Source organism: Macaca nemestrina, chromosome 11 (assembly GCF_043159975.1).
Source record: "Macaca nemestrina isolate mMacNem1 chromosome 11, mMacNem.hap1, whole genome shotgun sequence".
Lineage (NCBI taxonomy): Eukaryota > Metazoa > Chordata > Mammalia > Primates > Cercopithecidae > Macaca > Macaca nemestrina.
The window spans coordinates 2,296,999-2,323,840 of record NC_092135.1 but is presented as its reverse complement, the minus strand read 5'-3'; the positions used below and the strand labels follow the sequence as shown (position 1 = coordinate 2,323,840).

General features: G+C 47.1%; 1 long non-coding RNA gene across 2 annotated transcripts in view; it reads left to right on the top strand.

Annotated features, from left to right (window-relative positions):
- The window catches only part of LOC139357051 (uncharacterized), a 57,636-nt gene extending 31,521 nt beyond the window's left edge, over nt 1–26,115 (top strand). The window contains exons 1-5 of one of the 2 annotated variants that reach the window (XR_011609646.1): nt 7,831–9,264; nt 18,920–19,718; nt 19,838–19,980; nt 23,645–24,364; nt 24,506–26,115. This is a non-coding gene — a long non-coding RNA (uncharacterized lncRNA). Of the gene's footprint in view, nt 1–7,830; nt 9,265–18,919; nt 19,719–19,837; nt 19,981–23,644; nt 24,365–24,505 lie in introns of those variants that run through there. The other variant, XR_011609645.1, reaches the window with a different exon arrangement.
- Nucleotides 26,116–26,842: the final 727 nt, after the last annotated feature.

Here is a 26,842-nt window from a genome sequence, read left to right as displayed (position 1 = left end):
TTAACACCTAAATTCTACAACCAATATTTTATTACACTTGCTTTACTATTTCTCTTTCTTTCTAAATCTCTTTCTTTCCATTCTTCAATCCCTTGCATTTCAAAGTTGCAGACATCAGTATGCTTCCTCCAGATACGCTAGCAGAATCATCTGTTTTTGAGTTCTTTCATTGCCTTTCTGTTCTGTGGAAGATTTTCTTTAACATGAAGCACTCTTGGAATTTTCTACCATTTTTTTGTTCCTTCCCTCTCCATGCAAGGGTTGATTATTCATCTTTTTTTTTCTTTCCTAGAATGTTTTAATATTTTATCTATTTATTTTTGTGATCTTATATGAGTTGACTTCAAAAAGTTGGGAGAAAGATAGAACTAAAAGATTAAAATATATAAAATTTATTTCTCAACGTGAGTTTCATCAAGTTCAAGGCATTTTTGTAAGTGATGATACCAGCTATTTAGTTAATCGGTAAAGAACTGAGGATCCTGGGAATTTAACCATATCAGTACAGACTTTTTTACATTGTTAACTGAAGAAAAATGGGTGCCTTTAAATAAATTTTCAGGTTAGGAAGCAAAAAGCAGACAGACGAAGTCAAATCAGGACTACAAAGTGGCTGCCTAGTGATTTCCCACTGAAACACTCACAAAATTGCCATTGTTGGATGAGAAGAATGAACAAGAGCATTGTTGTGGTGGAGGACTCTCTCATGAAGCTTTCCCAGGTGTTTCTGCTAAAGCTTTGGCTTTCTCAAAACACTCTCGTAATAAGCAGATGTTATTGTTATTTGGCTTTCTACAAGTCAACATGCAAAATGCCTCGAGCATCCTAAAGAACTGTTTCCAAGTTCTTTGCTCTTGACAAGTCCACTTTGGCTTTGACTGGACCCTTTCCACTTCTTGGTAGCCACTGTTTTGATTGTGTTTTGTCTTCAGGATCATACTGGCAGAGCCATATTTCATCTGTTGCAATTCTTAGAAGAAACGCTTCAGGATCTCGATCCCACTTGTTTAAGATTTCCGTTGGCAACCCTGCTCTTGTCTGCAGCTGATCTTGGTGCAACAGTTTTGGCATCCATTAAGTGGAAAGTTTGCTCAACCTTCAGTTTTCAGTTAGAATTGTGAACTGATTGAGAGGTCTATGGTGTTGGCTATCTGAGCTGTTAATCACCAGCCCTCTTCAATTAGGGCACAAACAAGATTAACTTTTTCCTGGCATGTCGATGTAGATGGTCTGGTGCTGTGGGCTTCATCTTCAACATCATCTCATTCCTTCTTAAAAAGAGTTATTGATTTGTGAACTGCTGATTCCTTTGGAGCATTGTCCTCATAAGCTTTTCCTAAAGCTTCCATGATTTTGTTATTCTTCCACCCAAGTTTCACTGGAAATTTGCTGTTTGTTCTTGCTTCAATTTTAGCAGATTCATATTGCTCTGATGGAGACTCTTGAAATTGTTGTCTTATCTTTCCTAGTTCCCCAAACTAGATTCTGTTCAGACATGTTATAACAAGTTAGTACAAGTTTATTTTGGCACAAAAGAATTTGAAATCCCTGCATAGTTTTTTTTTTTTTTTTTAAATAATACACATTGTCCATCAACTTTTTGAGGACCCCTCCATAGCTATGCCATCTCTTTTCATTTTAATGTACGTAGCTCCATCAAGGCTTCCCATTGGTTGGCTGGGCACGGTGGCTTACACCTGTAATCCCAGCACTTTGGGAGGCTGAGATGGGTGGATCACCTGAGGTCAGGTGTTTGAGACCACCCTGGCCAACAGGGTGAAACTTCATCTCTACTAAAAAATATAAAAATTAGCTAGGCGTTGTGGTGGGTGCCTGTAATCCCAGCTACTTGGGAGGCTGAGGCAGGAGAATCACTTGAACCCGGGAGGTGGAGGTTGCAGTGAACCGAGATCGTGCCGCTGCATTCCAGCTTGGGCGACAGAGTGAGACTCCTCACACACACGCAAAAAGACTTCCCATTGGTTTCAACATGGTGTGGGAAATGCCTCCTGGCTTCGCTTTGCATCTTATTGGATGTTATTTTTTCTTCCCCTCAGAGTTTCACTTTGAGGGCTAGGCATGTCATGGTTTCCTGTAGCTGGATATGGGGCTTGTGCGGAGGGAGGTGGGGGTGCTGGGCTGTGGTCAGCCCACTCTTAGATCCAATCTGGATCCAAGAATACCTCTGCCCTGCTATTTCATTGGGAAGTTGTTTCCACTAGGGTTCTCTTCTGCTGGAGGACTTTAATTCAAATCAGAGTCCTCCTCTCCCACGGCTCCTCTGCAGGCATGCTGTCTTCAGTGTCCACCCCCCTCCACTCTAGGTGTTTTGGAGGGCTCCCCCTGCCCTCTCTGCGGGTCTGTTTCCCACTGTGGGTCTGTAGGGAGCTACACAGAACTGCGCCGAGCCTCACTGTGATGACTCCATCTCACTTCAGCTCTCCCTGTTTTTCATCATTACTTTCTGAAATTTATGTTGAGGGTATCTCTACTTCATAATAAGTCGAGCCAAGTTGTATTCACTTAATACTGATCAGATGTGACACAAGCTATTCACAATGGCTGCAGTTAGCAAGCCTGGGTCAAGTCTCTGGCTCACCTCCGCTATCCCAGCGCCTCAGGGCTCCTCGGATGGGCTGGGCTGCTCACTATCCCTCCTTTATCTGAAGAGCCAGGGACAGCGGAGTCAGCCACAGAGCTCCAAATGCAAGACACAAGCCCTTGATCACACTGCCGTCTGCCTCTGTCCTGAGGGGACAGCGTTCCCACCCAGCCCGCTTAGGACATTGCTTTGGTATGATGAGCTGTGTGGATCTCACAGTGGGGCCTGTTAAAGAAAGATTTTAAAAAGATTAAAAAACCCTCAGTCCTAGGCTCAGGTATGAGCCTGTCACCCAAGGACAGAAGAAAGACAAATGATCCTCCAGAAAAATGGTCACAGGACATGATCACACATTTCACAGAAGAAAAATACCTAGTGGCTAATACGCATGGAAAAATATGCTCGCTTACCCCAGCTGGGGCTGGGGAGTGCCCATTCATATAGCCACGGGACACCCCTGGACAGGTTGCAGCAGTGACAAGAGGGACGTGGGCTGGGCTAGCACAGGCTGTGCTGCTGGGAGGAGAGGACCTCAGCCGGCCTTGGAGAACAGCCAGGTGAGCCCTGATGAGGCTGAATAAGTACTACTGGAGGGTCTATCACCAGGCACCCTCCCCAGGGCAGCACCTCCATGAGAGGGGAAGATAGGAACAGGTTTCAGGAGCCCTGTTTACAGTAGGGAAATATCTCAATGCCCACTGGGGGGAATTAGCTAAATAAATTATGGTATATTCCTATGCACACATTCTAACAGCAATGAAAATAAATGAACTAGATTTACATGTCTCCACTCCAAGAGCACTTAGAGCAACAATGGTGAATGAAGAAAGCATGTTTCCGTGTTATAAATTCAGTGTGACTTGGTGTAAATAGTAATAAGAAAGCATCACTCTGCACTCTTTAGATGCACAACCAGATTAAAGTATTTTCTCAGGACGGGAGGAATGCATGCTAACTTCAGGAGAGGACTTTGCTTGCTGGGAAGGGAGTGGGACAGGGGAGGGGTACAGGGCAAACCTCAACCGTCGCTGCATTATTTTATTTCTTTAAAACTCTCCGAGGCGCCTATGGAAACGTGAAGAGCAGCCGCCCGGGCATCCTGCGTGGAATGAGCAGAAGTGGTGAAGGGTCCTCCTTCCCTGACTGTCGCTCAGTGAGACCCTCTGCTTTGATGCAGGTCACTTTCTGGAAGTCCTGCATGGCGCGAGTGAAAGCTTGGTGGAAAGGCAGCTGTGCAATTTACCTGCACCTGCTGAAATCCAAATGCATCATCCAGGACCAAGTGAATTCAGTAAAGGAGGAGACTCCTACTCAAGCCGGCAATTAGACTTTGAGGACAGAAATAGGAATCTGGGCCTAATGAAGAGAGCTATGTTAGTTTTGCCCTGCAACGCAATTTATGTTTACTTCTTTTTAAGAGAATGTGAATTCATTGCTTGGTTGACATTTATCTTATTTCTCATATTTAGGCGCGAGTGTGATTTCACCCCCGTTGTCCACGGTATGCTGAGCAGCACTCAGTGCGGCAGTGTAACAAGAGTCAGACTCAGCTTCCCGCCGCAGTCTGACCTCCTACAAGCCTGTTCGTCGTTCTCAGCCTCAGTTTCCCTGATGGTACAATGATGGGCGTCACTAGATAACCTCTAATGCGTGGCCCAGTTCTAGCATTCAGAGGTAAAAATGAACTGCATGCAAGAAGCACCCAGATGTCTAGGAAGTAGTCCCTGCCTTTGTTTTGCCACAGAATAGGCATGAGATAGAATCGAATAGGGATAGAGAAGCTGCGCTAAAATTCTTTCATCTCAACAGTTTGCACCTCCTGAATTTCTAGTTGTTTTCTTTAAGAAAATGTGCTGTCAGATACCAGCACTGTTCATTTGTTGATTTTCCACTATGCTTGGCTTCAACAGTATGCTCTGCTTTGTATCAAAAGCCCAGAGACGGGAAGTGCGTTTGTTCTTGGAAAATTGGGAGGTGGATCTATTTATCTACTGATTATGAAAGTTACAGATTCTAACAGAAAATTTGGAAAATACGGAAAAATTTAAAGAAGAGGCCGGTGCTGTGGCTCACGCCTGTAATCCCTGCACTTTGGGAGGACGAGGCAGGCAGATCACCTGAGGTCAGGAGTTCGAGACCAGCCTGGCCAACATGGTGAAACCCTGTCTCTACTAAAAATACAAAATCAGCCAGGCGTGATGGTGAGCACCTGTAATCCCAGCTACTCAGGAGTCTGAGGCAGGAGAATCACTTGAACCCGGGAGGTAAAGGTTGCAGTGAGCCAATATTGTGCCATTGCATTCCAGCCTCGGCAAAGAGCAAAACTCCATCTCAAAATAAAAAAAAAAAAAGAGAAGAAATCAAAATCACCCAGAGGACAACATCGTTAATACATTATGTACTTTCTTCCAAACTTTTCAATGGGATATATAAATTCAAATATAGAAATCTTAAAATTGCAGAAAACTACAGATATAACAAGCACTTGTATATCTACCACATAGAAGTTCTAACAACTGTTAATATCGATTACATCTCTCGCAAATCTTTTTTGCTTTCTAAGGAATTAAAACATAGTATAGATTTGAGGCCCCCTGGATGCCCGCCACTCCTGCCCCAGGCCCGTCGCAACAGCCAGTCATTCAATGTGTATCTTCTCAGTCTGTTTCAGCCTCTTCAGTCTATATGGGTGTAACAATGAGTGATTTGGAAGATTGTTTTTTATGCTTCTAAGAATGCATATAAATGATATTATACTAAAAGTTTTATTCAGCACACCTTTTTGATTAAACATTCTTTTTTTGAGAAATATCAATGGTGTGCACCATTGATTTTTCAGTGATTTTGATTTCTTCTCTCTTTTTTTTTTTATATTTTGAGATGGAGTTTTGCTCTTTTTGCCGAGACTGGAGTGCAATGGCACAATAATGGCTCACTGCAACCTTTGCCTCCCGGGTTCAAGTGATTCTCCTGCCTCAGTCTCCTGAGTAGCTGGGATGACAGGTGCGCACCATTGATATTTTGATACTTCTTTTCAAAAAAAGAAGATCTCTTTCATAAAGATCTAGTTTTTGTTTGTTTGTTTTTTTAAGATGGAGTTTCACTCTTGTTGCCCAGGCTGGAGTGCAGTGGCAAGATCTTGGCTCATTGCAACCTCCGCCTCCCGGGTTCAAGCAATTCTCCTGTCTCAGCCTCCTGAGTAGCTGGGATTACAGGGGCCTGCCACTACACCCGGCTAATTTTTGGTAATTTTAGTAGAGACGGGGTTTCGCCATGTTAGCCAGGCTGGTCTCGAACTCCAGACCTCAGGTGATCTGCCTGCCTCAGCCTCCCAAAGCGCTAGAATTACAGGCATGAGTCACCGCGCCTGGCCAGATCTGGTTTTTATTAACATGCTGGATAGTCTTTCACTGACTGAAAATATTCCATGTTTTATTCATCCATTCTGTGAGTACTGGACATTTGAGTTTATTCCAATATTTTGCTGTTAAAATGGTGCACATGAGGACTCTTCATGCGTATGTCTCTAGTGTAACCTTGAACCTCTCCCCAGAGGGGTAGAATCATTCAGTCACACGGGAGTCACATCTTCAGTTAGTGTGGACATTTTGAGTTACTGGACTGGTCTCTCTCTCTCTTTCTCTGTCTCTGTATGTGTGTATGTATTGTATATGTTTTTACGTTATATTTTTTCAAGAACTATTTCAAAATGAGGATTCCTCTGTATCACTGGTGGTTTTAAAAACATCGTTGTTGCATATGGAATATCATTCCATTATATGATTGCAGCAAACCATTAACTGCATGGTCCAGCGTTGCTCAGGAGCGTCACTGAGCTGTCCTGTATCATGGACCCCGTGAATACCTTTACATTCCCGGAAATCTGTGGCATCTGGGGATTCAGGCTGACCAGGTTTGCCTCTTACAAACTGGGTGACCTTAACAAGTTCCCTTACTTCTAGGAGCCTCCGAATTTCCACCTGGACCAGGGGACCATAATAATATAGTCAGCTCCTAGGGTTGGGAGGATTACCAAATGTAGGTGTATCAACAGCCATCAACACTGTTGATGGTAATTAGGGTTATGACTGAGAACTGTTGAGGATTAAGTTTGCGCTTCCGGACTAGTTTTCTCCTGGAAGCCTTGGAGCTACAGGCATTCTGTTCAGGGATGTACACAGAGTCTGGTCCAAAGCTTTTAAACTACGAAGTGCTCTGTCATGTCCTGGAGGGTCTCATCAAAATGGAGACTGGGATCCGTAGTTCTGGGTGGGGCCGGAGATCCTGCGTTTTGAGATCCTCTACCTCCAGGCACGGCTCACCTGACGCTGCTGGTCTGAGTATCAAGGCTTTGCAGCATCTTCCCCAGGGCCCTGTCTCTTCCCACAGGCAGCACATGCGTGCGGAGTCAGTTCGTTTTTGCAATTAAGGATAAGTGGGAAAAAGACCTTCTAGCTTAATAAGGTATGTCGTCTTGCCCTGAGATACTAATAAATATTTTCCCTTACTCTGGACCCAGCATTATGGTCTGAATATTTGTGTCCTCCCCAAACTGCTATGTTGAAACCTAACCCCCAGTGTGATGGTGTTAAGAGGTGGGGCCTTTGGAAGGTGAGTGGGTCTTGAGGTAGAGGGCTTTACAAGGTACCCCAGAGACCTCGCCGCTTCTGTCTCTCTACCATGTGAGGGTACAGTGAGAAGCTGAAAGCTTGCAACTCTGAGGAGGGCTCTTCCCGGAACCCGGCCATGCTGGCACCCAGTCTCTTCAGCTGTGAGAAATAAAAGTCTATTGTTTATGAGCCACCCCGCTCACGGCATTTTGTTGCAGCAGGCCAGGCTGAGTCAGACACCCAGAAAACAGTTTCATATTATCTAATGACCTGAAGGCTTTTTGACCACTTATTAAAAACAAAGGAATAAATCTCTCTTAGGAATCTTGGATAACAGATGAAGACTGTGCTAACTGGACATGACAACATCATATAAAAAGCAAGACATTCGGTCAGCTAGAGAATCGACCTCTTGTCTATGCATGCTGGAGGCGGGGAAGGGCAAAGTGAGTTTGCTTCCTTTCTCCCTCCCTCCCCTCCACTCTAGAGAAACTCCACGGCAGAATAACCCTCCTTAAATTGCTGTGTGGCTTCCAGTTGCTGGAGGCAGTGAGGTGTAAAGTGAGTCCCTCCATCTCCTCTCCATCACCTCATGTTCCACAGTCACCCGAAGATCCAGGTGGCCGGAAGACCCTGGGCAGAGCTCTGGCCCCGCCCTAGTGGCCGTCCTCCCACCTGCCCTGCTCCTGCTGGACCCTGTCCCCGAGCTGTTTCTCCTGGTTGTCGACAGCGCACACACAGAGCAGAGGACAGTGCTGCCTGGGGATGGGCACGGCCCCTATGCCACCTGCAGGTTTCCTTCCTCTGAGGCTCCCCACCCGTGGGTGGTCTCCCCTCCTCCTGATTCACTAAGCCTTTGCCTGATCACCTCCTAACACTGCCAGCAGCTCCCAAGCTGTAGACCCACAATTCCCCCAAAGTTGGCTGTGGTACTGCTGGACTCCTTAGCCCTAGGAATCCATCCCTCACTGTCCATGGCTGGCCCTTCACTACCCCCACCACGCTCTCCAGAGCTCCACAGTTCTTCCAGCCTGCCAGCCCTCCAACCTCTGCCTTCTGAGCTGCCCCCAACGCCTGGACCCCGGCCGACTATGGTTTCTTATTCAAGAAGTTCCTATTCTTGTCCTATGCCCAGATGGCCCTCAATCAATGTTTGCCTGGGGAGTGAGCCAGATGAGCACTAATGACTCTGAAATCTGTATTGTTACATCTGACCTCTTTGGCTCTGTGAAATTGAAGAATTCAAACTTAAAGCTGTTGGACTTTTAAATTGTTCTGAGCCTTGAGAGGAATGTGGCTATGCAGCCCGAGTCACACGGCTGCAACTTCTACCTTTTTTCCCCTGTAAATAATAAAGACCAGACCAAGTAGCCCTCAAGTCACTGCCCCTCCTCAAGCAGCAGTCTGTAACCAATCAATTCCCGCACCCTGTATGTTTGTCTTGTATGGAAAATGTTGTTCCTGCTAAGATTTCCCTGCCTCTGTTTAGGTAAGTGAAACCTTAACTTCACTTTGGGACACTGACCTCATTCGTTCGAAGTTGGGGTCTCCCGGGTGGCCGTCTGCAAGCTTTGTGTTCAAATAAGCTATAGTTAATCATATTTTCTGAACCTCATTATTTGAGGTTGACAGCTTATGTGCTAGTTGGCATCGCTGGGATGTGCCACGAGCAAGCAAGCCAGCCCCAACGCGTCCAAAAGTGATGTCATTGTCTTCTTCCTTAATCGGTATGAGTCCAGGGTCCCCATCGCCCAACTGCCCACCCTGCAAATCTGGAATTGTAACTGCCTCTCTCCTGACTGAGTAAGAATTGCCCCTTTTCAATCACATTCCATGTCCCACCAATTTATTTCCACTCAGTTCCTTTCCCTAGGACTCAGCAATGGGGTCCAGGCAAGAATAGTCTGGTGGATGCTGGTTCCCAGGTGCTTGGTCCATGGGGCCAAGACCAGGGCGGGAGTTTCTCTGTTCCAGCCACAGGGCCTCAAGGAAGAGCCGGTACCAGATGCGCACCCTGTTCCAAGCCTCTTTGTGCTGCCGTGTAGGGAGAGGGTGAGTGGATTCCACCTCCATCCGGGTGTCCCAGGTGCCTCATTGCCAGCAATAATTTGGCAAGAAAAAATCCAGACTTGCTCTTTAATCTATATTGGAAGCATAATCTATGCTAGACACTTGTGCAAAGTGAGAAACAATAATTCTACCAATTGATATCAAATATTGATCACAAAAGCTGTCTATAAAATATGACACAAAAGAACCTACCATATTCAAACAATAAGATATCAGAAGTGATTACCACAAATAACATGGTCTTAGGGAAGAGCAGCCTTCTCATCTTTCGTGCTGTTAGTGAAGAATGTCCGATGCCTGAGGCAGACAAACAAATAACTCACTCTCTCAAAATTTAAACCCAATATCAGGAGAGGATGAGAGAGGAAATCCCAGACTCCAGCCCTGGACCATTATTGTAAGAAACTTTGGAAATATGAAAAACAATATTTTATCTCTGACTGAGTTGGTGAGAACAATTCCCAAATTTAATGAAGATCAAATAAAGCCACTAATAGCACCATTACTCAAGTCCAGGAAAATAGACAACAGGGTTTGGGGAAGCACTTCAGAGTGCCTGCCCAATAACGCCATTGGAGACAGCCCATCCTCACACCCATGCCCAGGGAACATGCTGTGAATAAAGTAAGGTAGACCACATGGCCTGGGCAAAGGCACCTGCTTTTTTGTTGTTGTTGTTGAGACAGGATCTCACTCTGTCACCCAGGCTGGAGTACAGTGGCATGATCTCAGCTCATTGCAACCTCCGCCTCCTGAGTTCAAGCGATTCTGCTGCCTCAGCAGGGATTACAGGTGCCCGCCACCACACTTGGCTGATTTTTGTACTTTTGGTAGAGACAGGGTTTTGCCAAGTTGGCCAGGCTGGTCTTGAACTCCTGACCTCAGGTGATCTACCCACCTTGGCCTCCCAAAGTGCTGGGATTATAGGCGTGAACCACTGCACCTAGCTGAGGTGTCTGCGTTTGTTTTTTAATCATTCCCTCATTGCTACTGCTTGGCCAGAGGCTCTGTTATATCTGGTTTTGTGTCTGAGCCATTGAGACAGTGAGGACAGGCACATATCACAGCAGGACGCTTTCCTTTCCACCACAGGAATGGTCTCATCTTGCCCAGGGAGCCTGTTGCACCCAGAGTCTAAAGGGCTGGCTTACTGCAGAGCCCTCTCTTTACATGGCTAGGTGTCCCCAAAGTCCAAGCAAGCAGTTGAGGGGCTGAGGACTTCCAAAGGCTTACCAGGCCAGCCACAAGCCCAGCTGGCCTGACAGGACCAGGGGAGCACTGCCTTAGACCACACACCCCTAACACAAGCCCTAATGCAAGCCTTGGTGCTAATTCCAACTGTTCAAGGCATAGTTCTGTAGTGGGGCATGGCAGCCAGGCTGGGGCAGCAAGCAGACGTGGGTATATGACAGTGGTCTCTGGACAGTATTGCAGGCCACTGTGCTGCTTTCTTTGGGCAGGTCTCCACTTTTACAGCCACATCTCCCTGGCATTGGGGTGGGAACGCTGTTTACTTTGGAACCAGACTACCTGGCTCCACCACACACTCCCATCCCCTCTGCTTCATCCTCATCCTTGTAATTGACCCCAGAGAGCAACACTCTGCACAGAGGACTTAAATAGAGTTAGAGCTGACTCCTGCTTGTCCTCCAGGACTTGTTTTGAAGCCACCTCCTCTGGGCTGCCTTGTGGTCCACCTTGGCCAGGTGAGGCCTTTTGGCTGCCTGGGCACCACACACCTGCACTCTGAAATGTTCCTGGCAACCATGTGGGCACCTGTCGACCCATTTGTGTCCCTCCCACCATAGGCTCTGTGAGGCCAGTGACCTGCCTCTAGCCACAGAGCTGTGGACAGGGCTTTCAATCACAGTCCCTCGCTGCCTCTTCCTGTGTGTCGCTACAGCAGGTGGGTTCTGCGGGAATGGGCTGGGTGCTCACCTTGTGCCTGTCACAGGAACACTGACTGGCAGGCCAGGCCAGGCCAGCTCCCTGGAGCCTTACCGGGGTCAGGCTAGTCTCTTGGCCTCTGAATACAGAGGACTTTAGGACAAACTGCTGGCCAATGACACTGAAAGTCAAGTCTACAGGACCTTGGGTAGGTGACAAAATAAGGAAAGGAGGCAGTTTGATTGGTGTCCCTGGCCACTGGGGATGATCTGGGTGGAAGAGGCCCATCCAGGAGGAGGGTACAGAGGTGTCTGAGCTGCACCTGTGTGGAGGCTGCCTGGAGCAGGCAGAGCTCACAGGTGCCCATTCCCAGGTGAGCTCAGGTAGGGCTTCAGGGCTGGCCTGCAGCCTTTTGGAGGGGCTGTGCAAGGTTACTGTAGAGGGGCTCCACCTCCCTTCTGTTCCCTTGACTTATTTGACTGTCTTTATGACAGTGCCACTCTGTCATATAATTACTGGAGCTTTGTAGCCAGTCTTAAAATCAGGAGTGTTCGTTCTCTTTGTCCTTTTTCTTTTCAAAGTTGTTGTAGATATTCTAAGTCTTTTGCATTTATGGCCGGGCGCGGTGGCTCAAGCCTGTAATCCCAGCACTTTGGGAGGCCGAGACGGGCGGATCACGAGGCCAGGAGATCGAGACCATCCTGGCTGACACAGTGAAACCCCGTCTCTACTAAAAAAATACAAAAAACTAGCCGGGCGAGGTGGCGGGCGCCTATAGTCCCAGCTACTCGGGAGGCTGAGGCAGGAGAATGACGTAAACCCGGGAGGCGGAGCTTGCAGTGAGCTGAGATCCGGCCACTGTACTCCAGCCCGGGCGACAGAGTGAGACTCCGTCTCAAAAAAAAAAAAAAAAAAAAAAAAAAGTCTTTTGCATTTACATATAAATTTTATAATCATTTTGTTATTATGTACAAAAAAATCTGCTTGAGTGGGATTATGTTGAAACTGTAGATGAATTTGGGGAGAACTGACATCCTAATACTATTGAGTCTTCCCACCCAAGAACACGATTATGTCTCCTTTTATTTCTCTCAACAGTGTTTTGTAGTTTCCAAATCTTTCATCAGGTTTATCACATAATTTCGTATTTTGTGATGCTACTTTCACGGTATTTAAAGAATTTTAATGTATGATTTTTATTGCTAGCATACAGAAATACAATGTTTTTTTTTTTTTTTTAATAGGACTCTGTAACCTGCAAGTTTGCTACCCTCACCTATCAGTTTGAGGCATTTTAAGAATCTCCACTGAATTTTCTACATAGATGATCATGGCATCTGTGAATAGAGAATTTTAATTCTTCCTTTCCAACCTGAATGCTTTTCTTTTCTTTCTTTCTTTCTTTTTTTTTTTTTTTTTTGCCTTATTGTATTGTACTGATGAGATCTTTCAGTGCAGTGTTGAATAGAATAGAAGTGGTGAGCAGACATCTCGCTCCTGGTCTTAGGGGAATATCTTCAGTCTGTCACTATTAAGTATGATGTTTCTGTAGGGTTTTTTTTTTTTTTTGACATCCTTTATCAGGTTGAAGAAGCTCCCTTCTTTTTATACTTTGCTAAGTGCCTTTGTGAAGAATGGGTGCTGGATTGTCTCAAACATTTTTTCTCTATCGATTGAGATGAAAATATAATTCTTCTGTTTTAGTTTGTTAATATGGAGATTACATTGGTTGATCTGGGAATGCTAAATGAATCTTGCATTCCTCAGATAAATTTGGCCATGAGATCTTTTTATACATTGTTGGATTTGATTTACTAAAATTTTGTTAAGAATTTTTATATCTATGTTCACAAGGGATGTTGATCTATAGTTTTATTTTTTTTTTGTAATGCCTTTTCCTGACTTTGGAATCAGGTAATAATGGCTTTACACAATCAGTTAAGAAGTATTCCTTCCTCTTTTGTTTTCTGGAATAACTTTTTAGTAGAACTTGTCTTATTTCTTCCTTAAATGTTTGGTAGAATTAGTTAATTTTTCTGGGCCTGGAGTTTTCTCTGTGGAAAACATTTTACTATAATTCTGTTTTCTTAATAGATACAGAGATAGATAGGTTATTTCTTTTTGTGTGAGTTTTGGTGGTTTTTGTTACTTTCAATAAATTTGTCCAGCTCATTTAAATTTTCAAATGTATTGTCATAAATTTGTTTATAATTATACCACTTTCCTAGGGTTTCTGTAGCAAATTACCATAAACTGAGTGGCTTAAAACAACAGAAATCTCATGTTTGTGGAGGTTAGAAGTCCAAAATGAAGGTATGGGCAGGGTTTGTTCCTTCCAGAGGCTCTGAGCAGAACTTGTTCCACACCTTTCTCCTGGTTTCTGGTGGTTTATGGAAATCCTTAGCCTTCTGTGGCTCCTAGGTACTTTAGTCTCTGCTTTCATCTTCATGTGGCATTTTCCCTGTGTGTCTCTCTGTGTCCAAAGTTTCCTGTCTTATAAGGACACCAGTCATTGGATTTAGGATTCATTCCATTCCAGTATAACCTCATATTAACTTGATTACATCTGCAAAGATCCTATTTACAAAGAATGTCATACTCACAGGTTCCAGATACACACAATTTTTTGGAATTTTATTTAACACAGTACAATAATATTCCTTTATTATCATTTTAATTTATGAATAATGTCCCTTCTCTCATTCGTGATTTTGGTAATTTGTGACTTTCTCTCTTCCCGCTATGTGTTTGATAATATTATTAGTCTTTCCACAGAACTGAATTTTGGTTTTGTTAATTTATATATATATATAGTTTTCTGTATTTCTCTTATTTCCTTTTTTCTACTTACTTTGGGCTTAATTTTCTTTTGTGTTCTAATTTCTCAAGGTGCTAATCATTGATTTAAGACTCTTCTTATTTTCTGGTATGGGTGTTTATAAAGTGCTACAAATTTTCTGTCAGTACTTCTTAAGTGGCATTCCATAAATTTTGATATATTGTTTTTATTTTCATCAGTTGAAAATTTCTAATTTAACTTTTGACTTATTCTTTGTTTTATGTTATTTAGAATTGTGTTGCTTAGTTTTCAGATATTTGAAATAATTTCAGATGTCTTTCTGCTTTTGATTTCTAACATGATTTATTTGTGGTCAGAGAACAGACTGTATTCCTTGAAACTTCTTAAACTGATACAGATGTGTATGTGTTTTCTGGTCCAGAACACGGTTTATCTGAGTAAATGTTCTGAGTATGCTTCAGAAGAACGTGTACAGGAAATGTTCGGAGTGTGCTTGAGAAGAACGTGTACAGGAAATGATCTGAGTGCGTCTGAGAAGAACGTGTACAGGGAATGATCTGAGTGCGTCTGAGAAGAACGTGTACAGGGAATGATCTGAGTGCGTTTGAGAAGAACGTGTACAGGGAATGTTCGGAGCGTGCTTGAGAAGAACGTGTACAGGGAATGTTCGGAGCCTGCTTGAGAAGAACCTGTACAGGGAATGATCTGAGTGCGTTTGAGAAGAACGTGTACAGGAAACGATCTGAGTGCGTTTGAGAAGAACGTGTACAGGAAACGTTCGGAGTGTGCTTGAGAAGAACGTGTACAGGAAACGATCTGAGTGCGTTTGAGAAGAACGTGTACAGGAAACGATCTGAGTGCGTTTGAGAAGAACGTGTACAGGAAACGATCTGAGTGCGTTTGAGAAGAACGTGTACAGGAAACGTTCGGAGTGTGCTTGAGAAGAACGTGTACAGGAAACGATCTGAGTGCGTTTGAGAAGAACGTGTACAGGGAATGTTCTGAATGTGCTTGAGAGGAACGTATCCGGGAAATGTTGGGAGTGTGCGTGAGAGGAATGTGTGCAGGGAATGTTCGGAGTGTGGTTGAGAAGAATATGTATAGGAAATGTTTGGAGTGTGCTTGAGTGGAATGTGGTGTATTCTGCTTTTCTTGCATGGAGCATCCTGTTAGTAGCGTTTGGGTCAGCTTGGTTGACAGCGTGGTTCAAATCATCAACGTTTTTACTAATTTTCGTTCTGCTTAATTGATCAGTTATTGAGAAAGGAGTGTTGTAATGTCTAACTATAACTGTAGGTTTATCTATTGCTCCTTGCAGTTCTATCAGTTTTTCATTTATGTAACTTGGAACTCTGCTATGAAGGCAAAAATGGGTATGACTTTTATGTTTTTGTGATGAGATTACCACTGTATTATTATAAGATAAACTTTCTAGCCCATAGTAATGTAGATATTTTTGCCCTGAGACCTATTTTATCTGATACTAATATAGTCACTCCAGATTTCTTTTTCTTAGTGTCTGTAGCATGGCATATCTTTTTTTCTGTCCTTTTAACTTATTTGTGTCTTTACTTAAAGCATATCTCTTATAGGCAGCATATTGTTAGGTATTGATTTTTTATTCAATCTGACAATATCTGCCATTTAATTGGGGGTATTTAAGCCGTTTATATATCATGAGATTATTGACATTGTTAAGTTTAAATCTGTTTTATGTTGGTCCCATCCATTCTTGGTCTCTTTTACCTCTTTCTCTGCCTTCTTTGGGATATATTAAATATTCTAAAAAGTAATTTTGTTGTCTACTATTTTGGCTTTGTTTTGTTATTTTTGTGGTTGCTTTAAGTTTTATAGTGTACAGTCATACATCACTTAGCAACAGAGAGATGTTCTGAGAAATGCATCATTAGGCGATTTTATCATTGTGTGAACATCATAGAGTGTACTTAAACAAACATAGGTGAGAGAATCTACTACACACCTACCCCTAGGCTATATGGTAGAGCCTATTGCTCCCAGGCCACAAATCTGTACAGCAGGTTACTATACTGAATACCGTAGGCAATTGTAATACAACGGTGAGCATTTATCTAAACAGGTGTAAACATAGATAAGGTACAGTTAAAATACTGTAAGGATAAAAAATGATACATCTGTATAGGGGACTGACCATGGACGGAGCTTCCAGAGCTACAAGTTGTGCTGGGTGTGTCAGTGAGTGAGTGCTGAGTGAATGTGAAGGCCTGGGACATTACTCTGTGCTACTGTAGGTTTTATAAACACTCTACACTTAGGCTATACTACATTTATAAAAATGTTTTTTCTTTTTCCAATAATAAACTAACTTTAGCTTACTGTAACTTTTTTCCTGTATAAACTTTTTAATTTTAATATTAAATTTTAAAGTTAATTTAACGCTTTTGTAATGTATAATGTATTTACTTAAAACACAAATGCATCATACAGCTGTATAAAAATATCTTTTTCTTTATATCCTTATTCTATAAGCTATTGTCTTTTTTCTTTTCTTTCTTTCTTTTTTTTTTTTTTTGCTTTTGAAACTGTTTTGTTAAAAGCGAAGACACAAACACACACATTGGCCTAGATCTACGCAGGTTAGGCTTTGGGATTATTAAGACATCAGTAGGTGATAGGAATTTCCCAGCTCCATTATAATCTTATGAGACCCCATCATATATATGGTCTATCATTGACCGGGACATCCTCATGCTGTCCATGACTGTACACTTTTGACTTATGGTCTGTATTTGCACAAGCCTGAGAGTCTGTGCCTCTTAAAATGTTGTGCCCTTGTGCTTCTCATGCCTCATCCTAGTTCTGGCTCTGGTTTGTATGTCCTTACCTGTTAATTCTAACAGCTGTGTCAGTTGTGGGCCAGTTTTGAGTGACTGGTTGAACTACTCATTGTCACTTCTATTTTCTTGTTTCTGTGCATACCCGCTGATTTTTGTGAGTTTTACATTGTTAGGTGCTGGATATTTTTGTACTCCTACACATAGTCTTGAGCTTTGTTTGGGGACACAGTTAAGTACTTGGAAACAGTTTGATCCTTTTGGGCCTTGACTTTGAGATTTGTTAGGAGCATTGATCATTTTAAGCCCGGTGTTTCCCATGACTAAGGCCCCACGAATCTTGTGGTTTTCAGGAGGGTTGGTGCGCCCAGGCACTATTCCCAGCCTTGTTACCTTGTTGATGGGAACGGTTACCTCTGATTCTTCAGAGTGTTACTGTCCCTGGCCTCTCGTGGTTTACTCTGAAGTGTGCGCTGATCAGGTCTCAGCGGAAGACTTGCGGCAGATCCTCTCTGAGGAGTTTTCCTCCTAAGCAGCTCTCTCCCTCTCAGCACTCCGTTCTGTGGACTCTGGAGGCCTTAGATGTCTTGGGCTCTCAGCTCATCTCTGCAACAGGGAGTCTGCCAGGCTCCTCCTGAACGTACTGTCTGTGGGTTTTGGCCTGGAAATCCTCAGGATAACAAACTGGGGCAATTTGAGGGCTCACCTCATTTCTCCCATCTTTCAGTGATCGTGATCCTTTGTTGCTGTTTTAGTCTCTTTCTGTTGCTTTAAAGCAATACCTGAGGCTGGTATTTATAAAGAAAAGAGGTTTACTTGGCTGACAGTTCTGCAGGCTATACAAGAAGCATGGAGCCAGCATCTGCTTCTGGTGAGGACCTCAAGCCGTTTCCACTCATGGTGGAGCAGGTGTCACATGGAGAGAAAAGAAGTAAGACAAAAACGTGGGGAAGGAGGCGCCAGGCTCTTTCTAGCAACCAGCTCTCTTGGAAACTAATGGAATGAGAACTCATTAGTTTGCTGCTAGGGCAGCACCAGGCTGTTTATGAGGGACCAGCCTCCACAAGCCGCACGTCTCCCACTCAGCCCCCGCTCCAACATTGGGCATCACATTTTAACATGAGATTTGGAGGGTACAGATGTCCAGACTGTACTAGTTGCCTTAAGTATGGCGTCTTCCAAGTCTTTGTTTCATTTATTTGGTCAGCTTTATTTATTTATTTATTTATTTGAGATGGAGTTTCACTCTTGTCGCCCAGGCTGGAGTGCAGTGGCGTGATCTTGGCTCACTGTAACCTCCTCCTCCCGGGTTCAAGAGATTCTCCTGCCTCAGCCCCCCGAGTGGCTGGGATTACAGGTGCCTGTCATCACACCCGGCTAATTTTTGTATTTTTAGTAGAGACGGGGTTTCGCCATGTTGGCCAGGCTAGTGTCGAACTCCTGACCTCAGGTGATCCACCTGTCTCGGCCTCCCAAAGTGCTGGGATTACAGGCATGAGCCACCGCACCCGGCACAGTTTTTATTGTTGTTTCGTTTCGGGAGAAAGGGTAAAGCAGTCCTTATTACCTAATCTTGGCATTAACAGAGGTCCCTGTTCTGCCCATTTTAAAGCCTGGTTTTAAGCATACACACCACTGAGGGGAGCTTCCTGAGAAATTCAAGCTCTCGTTCTCTTCAGTTTGTCTCAGCAGAAATATACGCTCAGCTTCAAAAGCCCTTTAAACTCTTAGTTCGTTCCTTGGAAGTCAGAACATCATTCTTCCACTGAGATTTCAAATTTTCTTTTACCTTTAGTGCAATTAATTTGTCAATGAGTCGTTACAAATTTCAACTAGTGGTTTCACCACACACGAATAAAAAGTATCGCTTTGGTAAATGTTATATTTGCAAACTGTAAATACATTTAACTGCTCACTTCTGGCACACACACACACAGTGCCTCATATTTATATCTGTTGAAGAAGAGAATGAAAAGCACACTGAATTTTGAATAAGACAGAAGTGGCTTTCTTGAATCCAGCCCTGTAAATCAAGCTTCTCTTTCCTCTCAGCCCCTACTTAGTAAGCATTAAATGAGATATGTGAAGTGCAGGGACATTTAGTAGGTGTTGACAGCCCTCTTCTCCCTTCTGCTAGGTGGAGGCTAAAGTGACTCTGTCTCAGGAGCGGATCTGCCATGTTGACTTCTGATGAACTCTAATTCTGAGAACGCCTCTAAGATTTCCAGTTTACCTATCGTTCCTTGTATTAGCGCATGTGTGCTTACCGTAAACGCTGCCCTTAGGCCCAAACGACCTTAATGTTATCATGGAAGTTACTGGCTATGACGTACACAGCATTCTTGTCTTTTCCTGGAAGGTCACCGTGATAGTGCCTGTAAGCCCTTTTCCTTTACTACAGAAGCCGAGGCCTGGGGGGTGGTGACAGTGTGGAGATCCACCTGTGTTGCGGCTGCCCAAGACCACGCTTCTGTCCATAAGTTCCCCAGTAAATCCTCCTCTCCCGGCAAACTGGATTTGCCTGTCTGTACTTCGGTTTCCGGGATCCTTCTGCATTTGGCGTCAGTCTGTGTATATGACCCTTTCTCGAAACATTCCCCATCCTCACTGGAAGCTACCCCCTTTCTCCTATTTTATATAATTTCTTTTGGCTGAAATAAGTAAGCCACAAACAATGGGAAATCTGTTTTTTGTTTTTTTTTTTCCCCTGAAATACACTGAAATCCCTTGGTGGATGCACACTCGGTAGATAGAGGAGCAACATCCTATAGTCAGTATTTGGGGCAGCATTTCACCATGTTCAGGGAACACACTTCCTCCAGTGGTGGGTCTGCCTCCCCAGCACGGTTATGGAGTCACAGCTCTTCAGAGCAGCGAAGATCTCGAGGGAGTCAAGGGATGGAGCAGCCCCAGCTCCCTGCTGGGCTGGAGGAGGGGTGAGTGGGCACAGCCTGGGGAGAGAAAGTGGCTTGACTGGGGTTCTGGGCTGGTGGGGTGAGGCTGGATTTCAGGCTTGTCTCTCCTGGTCCTCAATGCGGTGCTTGCTCTTACACAGTGGCGAGTTCTGCCCTTACGGAGACGCTACGCACAACTGATGAGGAATTCTCAGCATCATTTGGGGCTCGTCCAGAATGTGACTCAAGCATACCCTTTTGAAAACCTGGTGTTATGGACTGCCTGTGCGTCCCCCCAAAATGTGTAAGTCTTAATCCTCAGTGCAACGGTCTTTGCAGGTGGGGTCCGTGGGAGGTAATTAGGTCATGAGGGTGGAGTCCTCATGAATGAGATTAGTGTCCTCATGAGAAGAGGCGTGAGTGAGAGCATCTCTTGCTCTCTCTCTCCCTCTTGCTCCCTCTCTCTACCACGTGGGGCCACAACAAGAAGTCAGCTGTCTGAAAGCTGGAAAGAGGACCCTCACTAGGAGCCGGATCTACCAGCATCTTGACGGTGGGCTTCCAGCCTCCAGAACTGTGCGCAAACAACCTCCGCTGTTTAAGCCGCCCAGGCTGTGGTGTTTCGTGAGCTGACTGAGACCTAGTAAAAAGTTGGGGTGCCATGCAATAAGCAGAGTCCTTGCCTTGGCCCGCCTGGCTCCCACCAGGCCAGGCAAGCATCCACACTTCCACCCATCCCTCTTTACAGAGGGGCTGTTTATCTGAGTAGCCACAGTGTTCTAGGCCCTGGGGATGGAGCAGTGACCAAAACAGACAAAACTCCCAGCCCTCAGGGAGCTGAGCGCTGTTAGAGGAGTTAGAGGCAGACAGGACGGTAGGAAAACTCCACGTCCTCGTTGTATTGGTATCAGAAGGTGGTGAGTGTACTGGGGAAAATACAGCAGAGAGGGCCTGGGAATGTAGTGGGGCCTTGGGCCCTCACTGACCTGGATCCTACCTCTCCCTGGCTCGAGCCTCCCTGGTTACCCCATGGTCTCTCCCTGATGCATGGGAGCCTTTTCTGGTATGTAATCCCCGCACAGGGATGCTCAAGATGGGCTCTGGGAGAAGGGTGAGCAGACAGTGGCAATGCCAGGAAGGGAAGAGTTTCTGGGGCTGTCTCATCAGTGCTGCTGGGCATGGACGGAGGATTGGGAGGACAGGGGGCAGTCCTGGGCTTCCTCACAGGAGAATGTCCTGGAGGGTGTCACACACAGACTCCTCAGCCTTCAGGAAAGGGCCTCCTGCCTGGGTTCCACCGCATGCATCGGATGGAAGGAATCCCTTTCTCTGGCAGGTGCAGGCTCAGAGGCACAAGCTGGGGCTTGGGCTCCGTGGCTGGTTGGTGGTGTTCCTGCATCGCAGCTCCTGCCACGGGGCAGTGATGCCGAGTCCTCCCTGCTCCTCAGGGTTTCCTGGAAAGCTGCAACCTGGTTGCAACAAAGCGTGGATGCCAGTGTCACCCACCACTAGCTTTGTCACCTCCATCCTCAATTACCTACCAGCAGGAAATCCTGCCTTCCTCCCCTGTTGCTGGGGCCTGGCACGAGGTGGTCCATTCTCTGGCTCATCCATTCCATAGGTGCTGAACATCTCAGATGTGCCATCTCTGAGTGGGCAAGCCCCTGCACTGCACGTGCCAGACATGCTGGAGCCTGTGGGCTGTGGCCAGCCATCCTCATTTGCGATGGAGAGATGAGTGGGAGGGGTAGGGGCTCTGCGAGGGCACCAAGGGGAGGTGGCTTAATAGTCCCTGGAAGTCAGATATGCTTCAGATGGGAAAAGGAGGAGAGAAGCCATTCCAGGCGGGGGCTGCCCCGTGAGTGCTTGGGGAGTGGGGGCACGACAGGGAGAGGTACAGGGACCTGTGGCCACAGCGGATGCTGGATGTGGCTGCAGAGATGCTGGTGGGCCAGGCCACGCAGGCTGATGGGAGGAGAGAAGAGAGTTCTTTCCAGGACAGCTGGGGATATCTCTTCATTATTCTTTTGCTCAAAATAGAATTGTCTTTTGAAATCAGATTTGACAGGCAGCCCAGGCACTTTGCCTGCGCTGTCTGGAGGAACTGGCTTTCTCGCCTACAGATGATACTTTTTTCCCTTCCAGAGGAAGAGGGAGTAGCATTCTGCTGGTTTTAGAGAACGTGGGAGTGAGGAGGGAGAAGGGCAAGCCATGGATTTAGAAGGGTGAGGCAGGGCAGAGTGCAGTGGAGGAGGCTGGGATGAAAGTCAAGGGTGACCTGAAGCCAGTGCCATTCCCTGTTAGAAACCAGAACCCATATTGCTGGTGGGTGGGCAAGGGCTCACTTCCATGACACTGGGCACTGTGCTCACAGCACCTGCCTCTGGGGCCTCCCCGGCGGGTGAGGGGGGCATGCAGGCTTGGGGGCCTCCCAGGAGTCCCCGGGATGCAGCCCCACAGAGCAGGGCCCTGGCTGACAAGACGGTCTGGCCCAAGCCCCTGATTCTCAGAGGAACAGGCATCTGCTGCTGTGTCGACAAGACGAGAATCCACTGGGAGCTCTGGGGGAAGAAGGAAAAGTGGAGTGATGGAGGAGATGGGGGTGTGGGGACCCGGGGGAGCGAGGGGATGAGGGGTACCCAGAGATAACAAGAGAGGGGCCAGAAGCCAGAGAACAGGGCCAGGACCTGGCTCGGCCACTGCTGCCCTTAGTTTCCCGACCCGGAAGAGTGGGTTGTGCAGACCCTTCCTGCCTGGCTTAGGTAGTCGGTGGAGCTAGGGGCAGGCCCTGTGCTGCATGGTGCCCTCTGCAGCTCTCTGTCCCTCTGCCTTCCTTTAAGCCACCTGTCCCTGTCCACTCTACCTCTTAGGCTGGGTCTGGTTGTATCTGGTCTACCCCCAATTTGCCCTTGTACGTGTCACGAGGCCGGGCCCACAGTGCACACATAATACCTGTGCAGTGAATGGATGAATGGATCAACACAACAGTGAAAAATCTTTGGGGAAACCTTTAACAAAAGGCAGGACGAGGATTCTTTTCACACACGGAGAATTGAACATAGGCACGTCCTGTCTCCTGTCAAAATGTCATTTAAGTAACAGTGCAGGAGTTAAAAGGGTATAAACTCAGAAGCACAAAAAGAGCAGGGAGGACACATATTAGACACAAGAATATACCCAAAGGAATAGAAATCATTCTACCATAAAGACACATGGAGGTATACGTTCATTGCAGCACTATTCACAATAGCAAAGACGTGAAATCAACCTAAATCCCCCTCAAGTGTAGACTGGATAAAGAAAATGTAGTACATATACACGATGGAATACTACACAGCCATGAAAAAGAACAAGATCTTGTCCTTGGTGGAAAGGATGAATTTGGAGGCCATTGTCCTAAGTGAACTAATGCAGGACCAGAACACCGAACACTGCATGTTCTCATTTATAAGTCGGAGCTAAACATTCACACTGAGTAGATACAGACACAAAGAGGAGGCCAGTGTACACTGGGGCCTGCTTCTTGGGTGGAGAATGGTGGGAGGGTGAGAATTGAAAAGCCACCTATTGAATACTATGTTTATTACTTGGGTGATGAAATAATCTGTACAGCAACCCCCCACGATACACCATTTACCCAATAACCAACCCGCACATGTACCCCTGAACCTAAAATGTAAGTTAAAAAAAGTTCAGAAAATTTTGAAAACCTGAAAGTGGAAGATAAATAGTAAAGGACTTTGCAAACCTGAGAAAGCTGAAAGCTAAGATCTATGAATTGATACAAAACCCAGAAAGGCTCAGGAATTGAAGGCGCCAGGTGCCCAGAGCAGAGGGATTGGGGTTGGCTTGGAAACTGGAGAAGTGGACACTAGCTTTCAGGGAAAACCCACCCAGATTCAAGCCCTGAAAATGAAGCTGGCCTAACTGGCTCCGTGGCCTGTGTTTGTGCTTCTCCTAGTCTACAGAGACAGGCTGGGATTTCTGAGCCCTCTGCAGGCTCAGGGGGAAGGGCAGATTCTGGAGAAGAAGGCCCCAGCAGCAGGAGCAATCCCAGCCGCAGAGCCAGACTCCTGTAGTCAGGCCTGGCCCACGTCCGGCCGATCAGCGCATGGCTGGAGGACCGCACATCTGGCTGTGACGGTGGCTGCCTTCCTTTCGTTTCTACTCCAGCAACCCAGCCCCAGGAACAGCTGCATGGGAGGTAAATGGAAACTTTGTGGACAGAGTCCAGTGGTCACCCAGGGCTGGTGACGCTCCTGCCTTTAAGGTGTCCTGGGCACCCGAGCAGCTGTGGGCTACGGCTTATACTTTCCCTGACTGCGATGGCTTTATGGGATGTGAGACACAGGTCATTCACCTTTTACCCCAGTCATGCAGCTAATCACCAGAGCATTTCACCGCCTCAGCCGTGGCTGCAAAACACTGAGCCGATTATGGGAAAGGGCAGAACACGAATGCTCTTGTGGAATTTTCAGTAGAGATAAGCATTTGCTGAGATTGAGTGTGATGTGAACTCAGCGCCCTCTCCATCTTACTGTGTGACCTGAAGCCCAATGACCCGGTCCCTGGGTGGACCCTGTCCCTGGTGGACCCTGCCCGTCGGTGGCCCCTTCCAGGCAGGCCATTGGTCTTCGTGCACTCGGTCAGCTGTGGCTGGTACCTGTCCTCCTCAGGCCCCCTCTCAGGTAAGACAAGGTGTGGGACCTGGGGCTGGCGGAAGCCAGGATCCCTGGTCCTGGAATGGTCGGCGGTGAGGGTCTTGTGGAGCTCATCCCACCGCGGCAGCTCAGAAAGATGAAGTGATTGTCCCATTTGTGTCCCCCCAGCACACAAACCTGGTGTCAGTGGCTCCAAGGCCCAGGAGGAGCTCCAAAAGCCACACACTGAGAAGATGTGTCATGGCCAAGTCCCACAGGGAGGCTGTGGTGGACTCCGGGCTGACAACAGGGCCTGGCCCTGCGTTCTGCCAGGGGCTCTCGGCATGCCCCATGGGACCCCCACGGATGACCGTAGGACCTGACGGCCCCTCCAGGTTTCCAGAAGGAAGAAAACAGGATCTTGGGTGTTGGCGGTGGGTCCCAGGAATCTCCTCTCAGTGAAGCCATCTCGTTCTTCCAAGGGCTCAGGTCCAAAGCCCGGAGCCTTTTGGCCTTCCTCTCCCCTCACTCCCCATCAGCATATACAGCCAGGACTGGGCCTCTGCTCCCTCCTGCCTTCCCCACTCACCCATGGGCCAAGCGTCCAGCTTCTCGCCTGGATGACCTTGGGGCCTCCCACCTGTCAGATTACACCTGCTACACCCGAGTCACGTCAGGTCCCACCTGTGCTCATGGCCCCCAGCCCTCCTTTTTGCCTTTTCCTGATTGTTTTTCTCCATTGCACTTGTTCGTAGCTGGCCTGGCTTATATTTCCTGGTTCATTTGCATTTTGAGTCTACCCCGCTGCACGGTGAATATGTGAGCAGTGTTTTGTTTGTTTTGTCAACAGCTATATCCTCAGTGCCTACAGGGTCCCCAGCATGGAGCTCTGCTGAACATGTTGATGTAGCGACACAGCCAGAGCTCCAGGCAGAGACCCCGTGGGTGGTGGTGTGCGCTCGGTGGCACCTGTGAGGTCACCTACGATGGCAGCCATGCAGTCCAGACCGTGGGAGCTCCACGGCCCAGCCGTACACAGCGAGTAATGGCAACCCTAGCTTCTTACCACCCGCCACGCACCTTTTAGATTCAAGCATGGGCTCGGGGTCCTTGGCCTCAATATTCTTATCTATTAAATGGGATAATGACACACCTCCCTCAGTAATAGTAATGTGGATGGACAGATCTCCAAAGTGGATGGGACAGCGGGACCAGCACACCTCTGTCCCCAGGTGTCACTGCCCTGTGGGATTTCTCTTTTGGATCCCTGAGCCAAGTGCTCTGGGTCATAAGTATCCCAGAGGTCTCCGCTCCTGAATTCAGCAGAGGCAGGGTGGGATGTGCAAAATCAGCTTCCTGCAGGCCCTTCTCTGGCCTCATCTGACCTTCCCAGCATGGCTGTCGGGAAAGTAAGAGTGCAAAGGGCTGGCATCTCCGTCTCATGCCCTGTGAGGCCGGTTGGTCTTCCCCACCTTCGACCTTCAGAGGACCAGGGAGCAGCTGGTGTTAGGGGACTCCTCCCTCAGCCGTTGGCATGCTGGGGGGCTGGGGTTCAAGCCCGCACTGCCCTCCTGGGAGCTGGGCCGCCTTCCTTTCCCTACTGATGGTGGAGCAGAGCTGCAGCTGCTTTTCAGGAGGGCATGTCAGGGCATGTAGGCATCTGACCTTTCCAGCAGCCACTTCCTTCCCATCACTCAGCCGCACTTGCAGGCTGCCCTGTCTCAGAGAGGAGGAAATGAGGGTGGAGAGCTCTGAGGCCTGAGCCTCTGCGGACCTAGCCTGGCAGGAAGAGTCTGGAGGGTTTGCAGTACGGGTACTTGCCCAGGAAGGGCCTGGCAGGCTCCACCTCCTTGGTGACCTATGGGCAGGCTCACTAGGGACCCTCCTGATGGCGGGGCACCGCTGGGTGGTGGGACGTCCCACACCCCGACAAAGTGAGTGTGGCCGGGATGGCCTTCTCTAAGAGGGGCTGTCACCTTTTCACCCTGCTCTGTTCTTGGGACAAATGCAGCCCTGTTCTCCAAGCTTGATGGCCTGGGTTTTGTATGGGCTGCTGCGGGATTGTGCGGCTGTGACGAGGGGCCTTTTAGCTCCCTGGTCCAGAGTCAGACAGTCCTGACCGGAATCCCTCTGGACAGGGCAGCCACTGGGTGATGCAGGCAGGCAGGCCCTTCCTGTGCCAGTGGTTAAATGTCCTTCTATGGTCAGCCACAAGCCATGGGCTCTGCTCCTATAGCCTTGTGATGCCCAGAGCAGACTTCTGGGGATTCAAAGCATCCCGGATGCGTTTCTTCTACAAAGGGTAGAGAGAAAGTCTGGGGTAGAGTGGGCCCAGGCCGGGAGCCCTGAGCAGCCCTGAGGAATCAGGAGGCAGGGAGGGAGTGAAACTGGGCTCCAGACCAGGCTCGTCTGGGCTCGGCTCCCAGGATGTCTTCTCCAGCCTTGCAGCCTGCTGCTATGGTGCTCCTGCTCTGGTTCCTTCGGCAACCACTTAATGACCTGCCACTGGGCCCTCGGTGAGCCTAG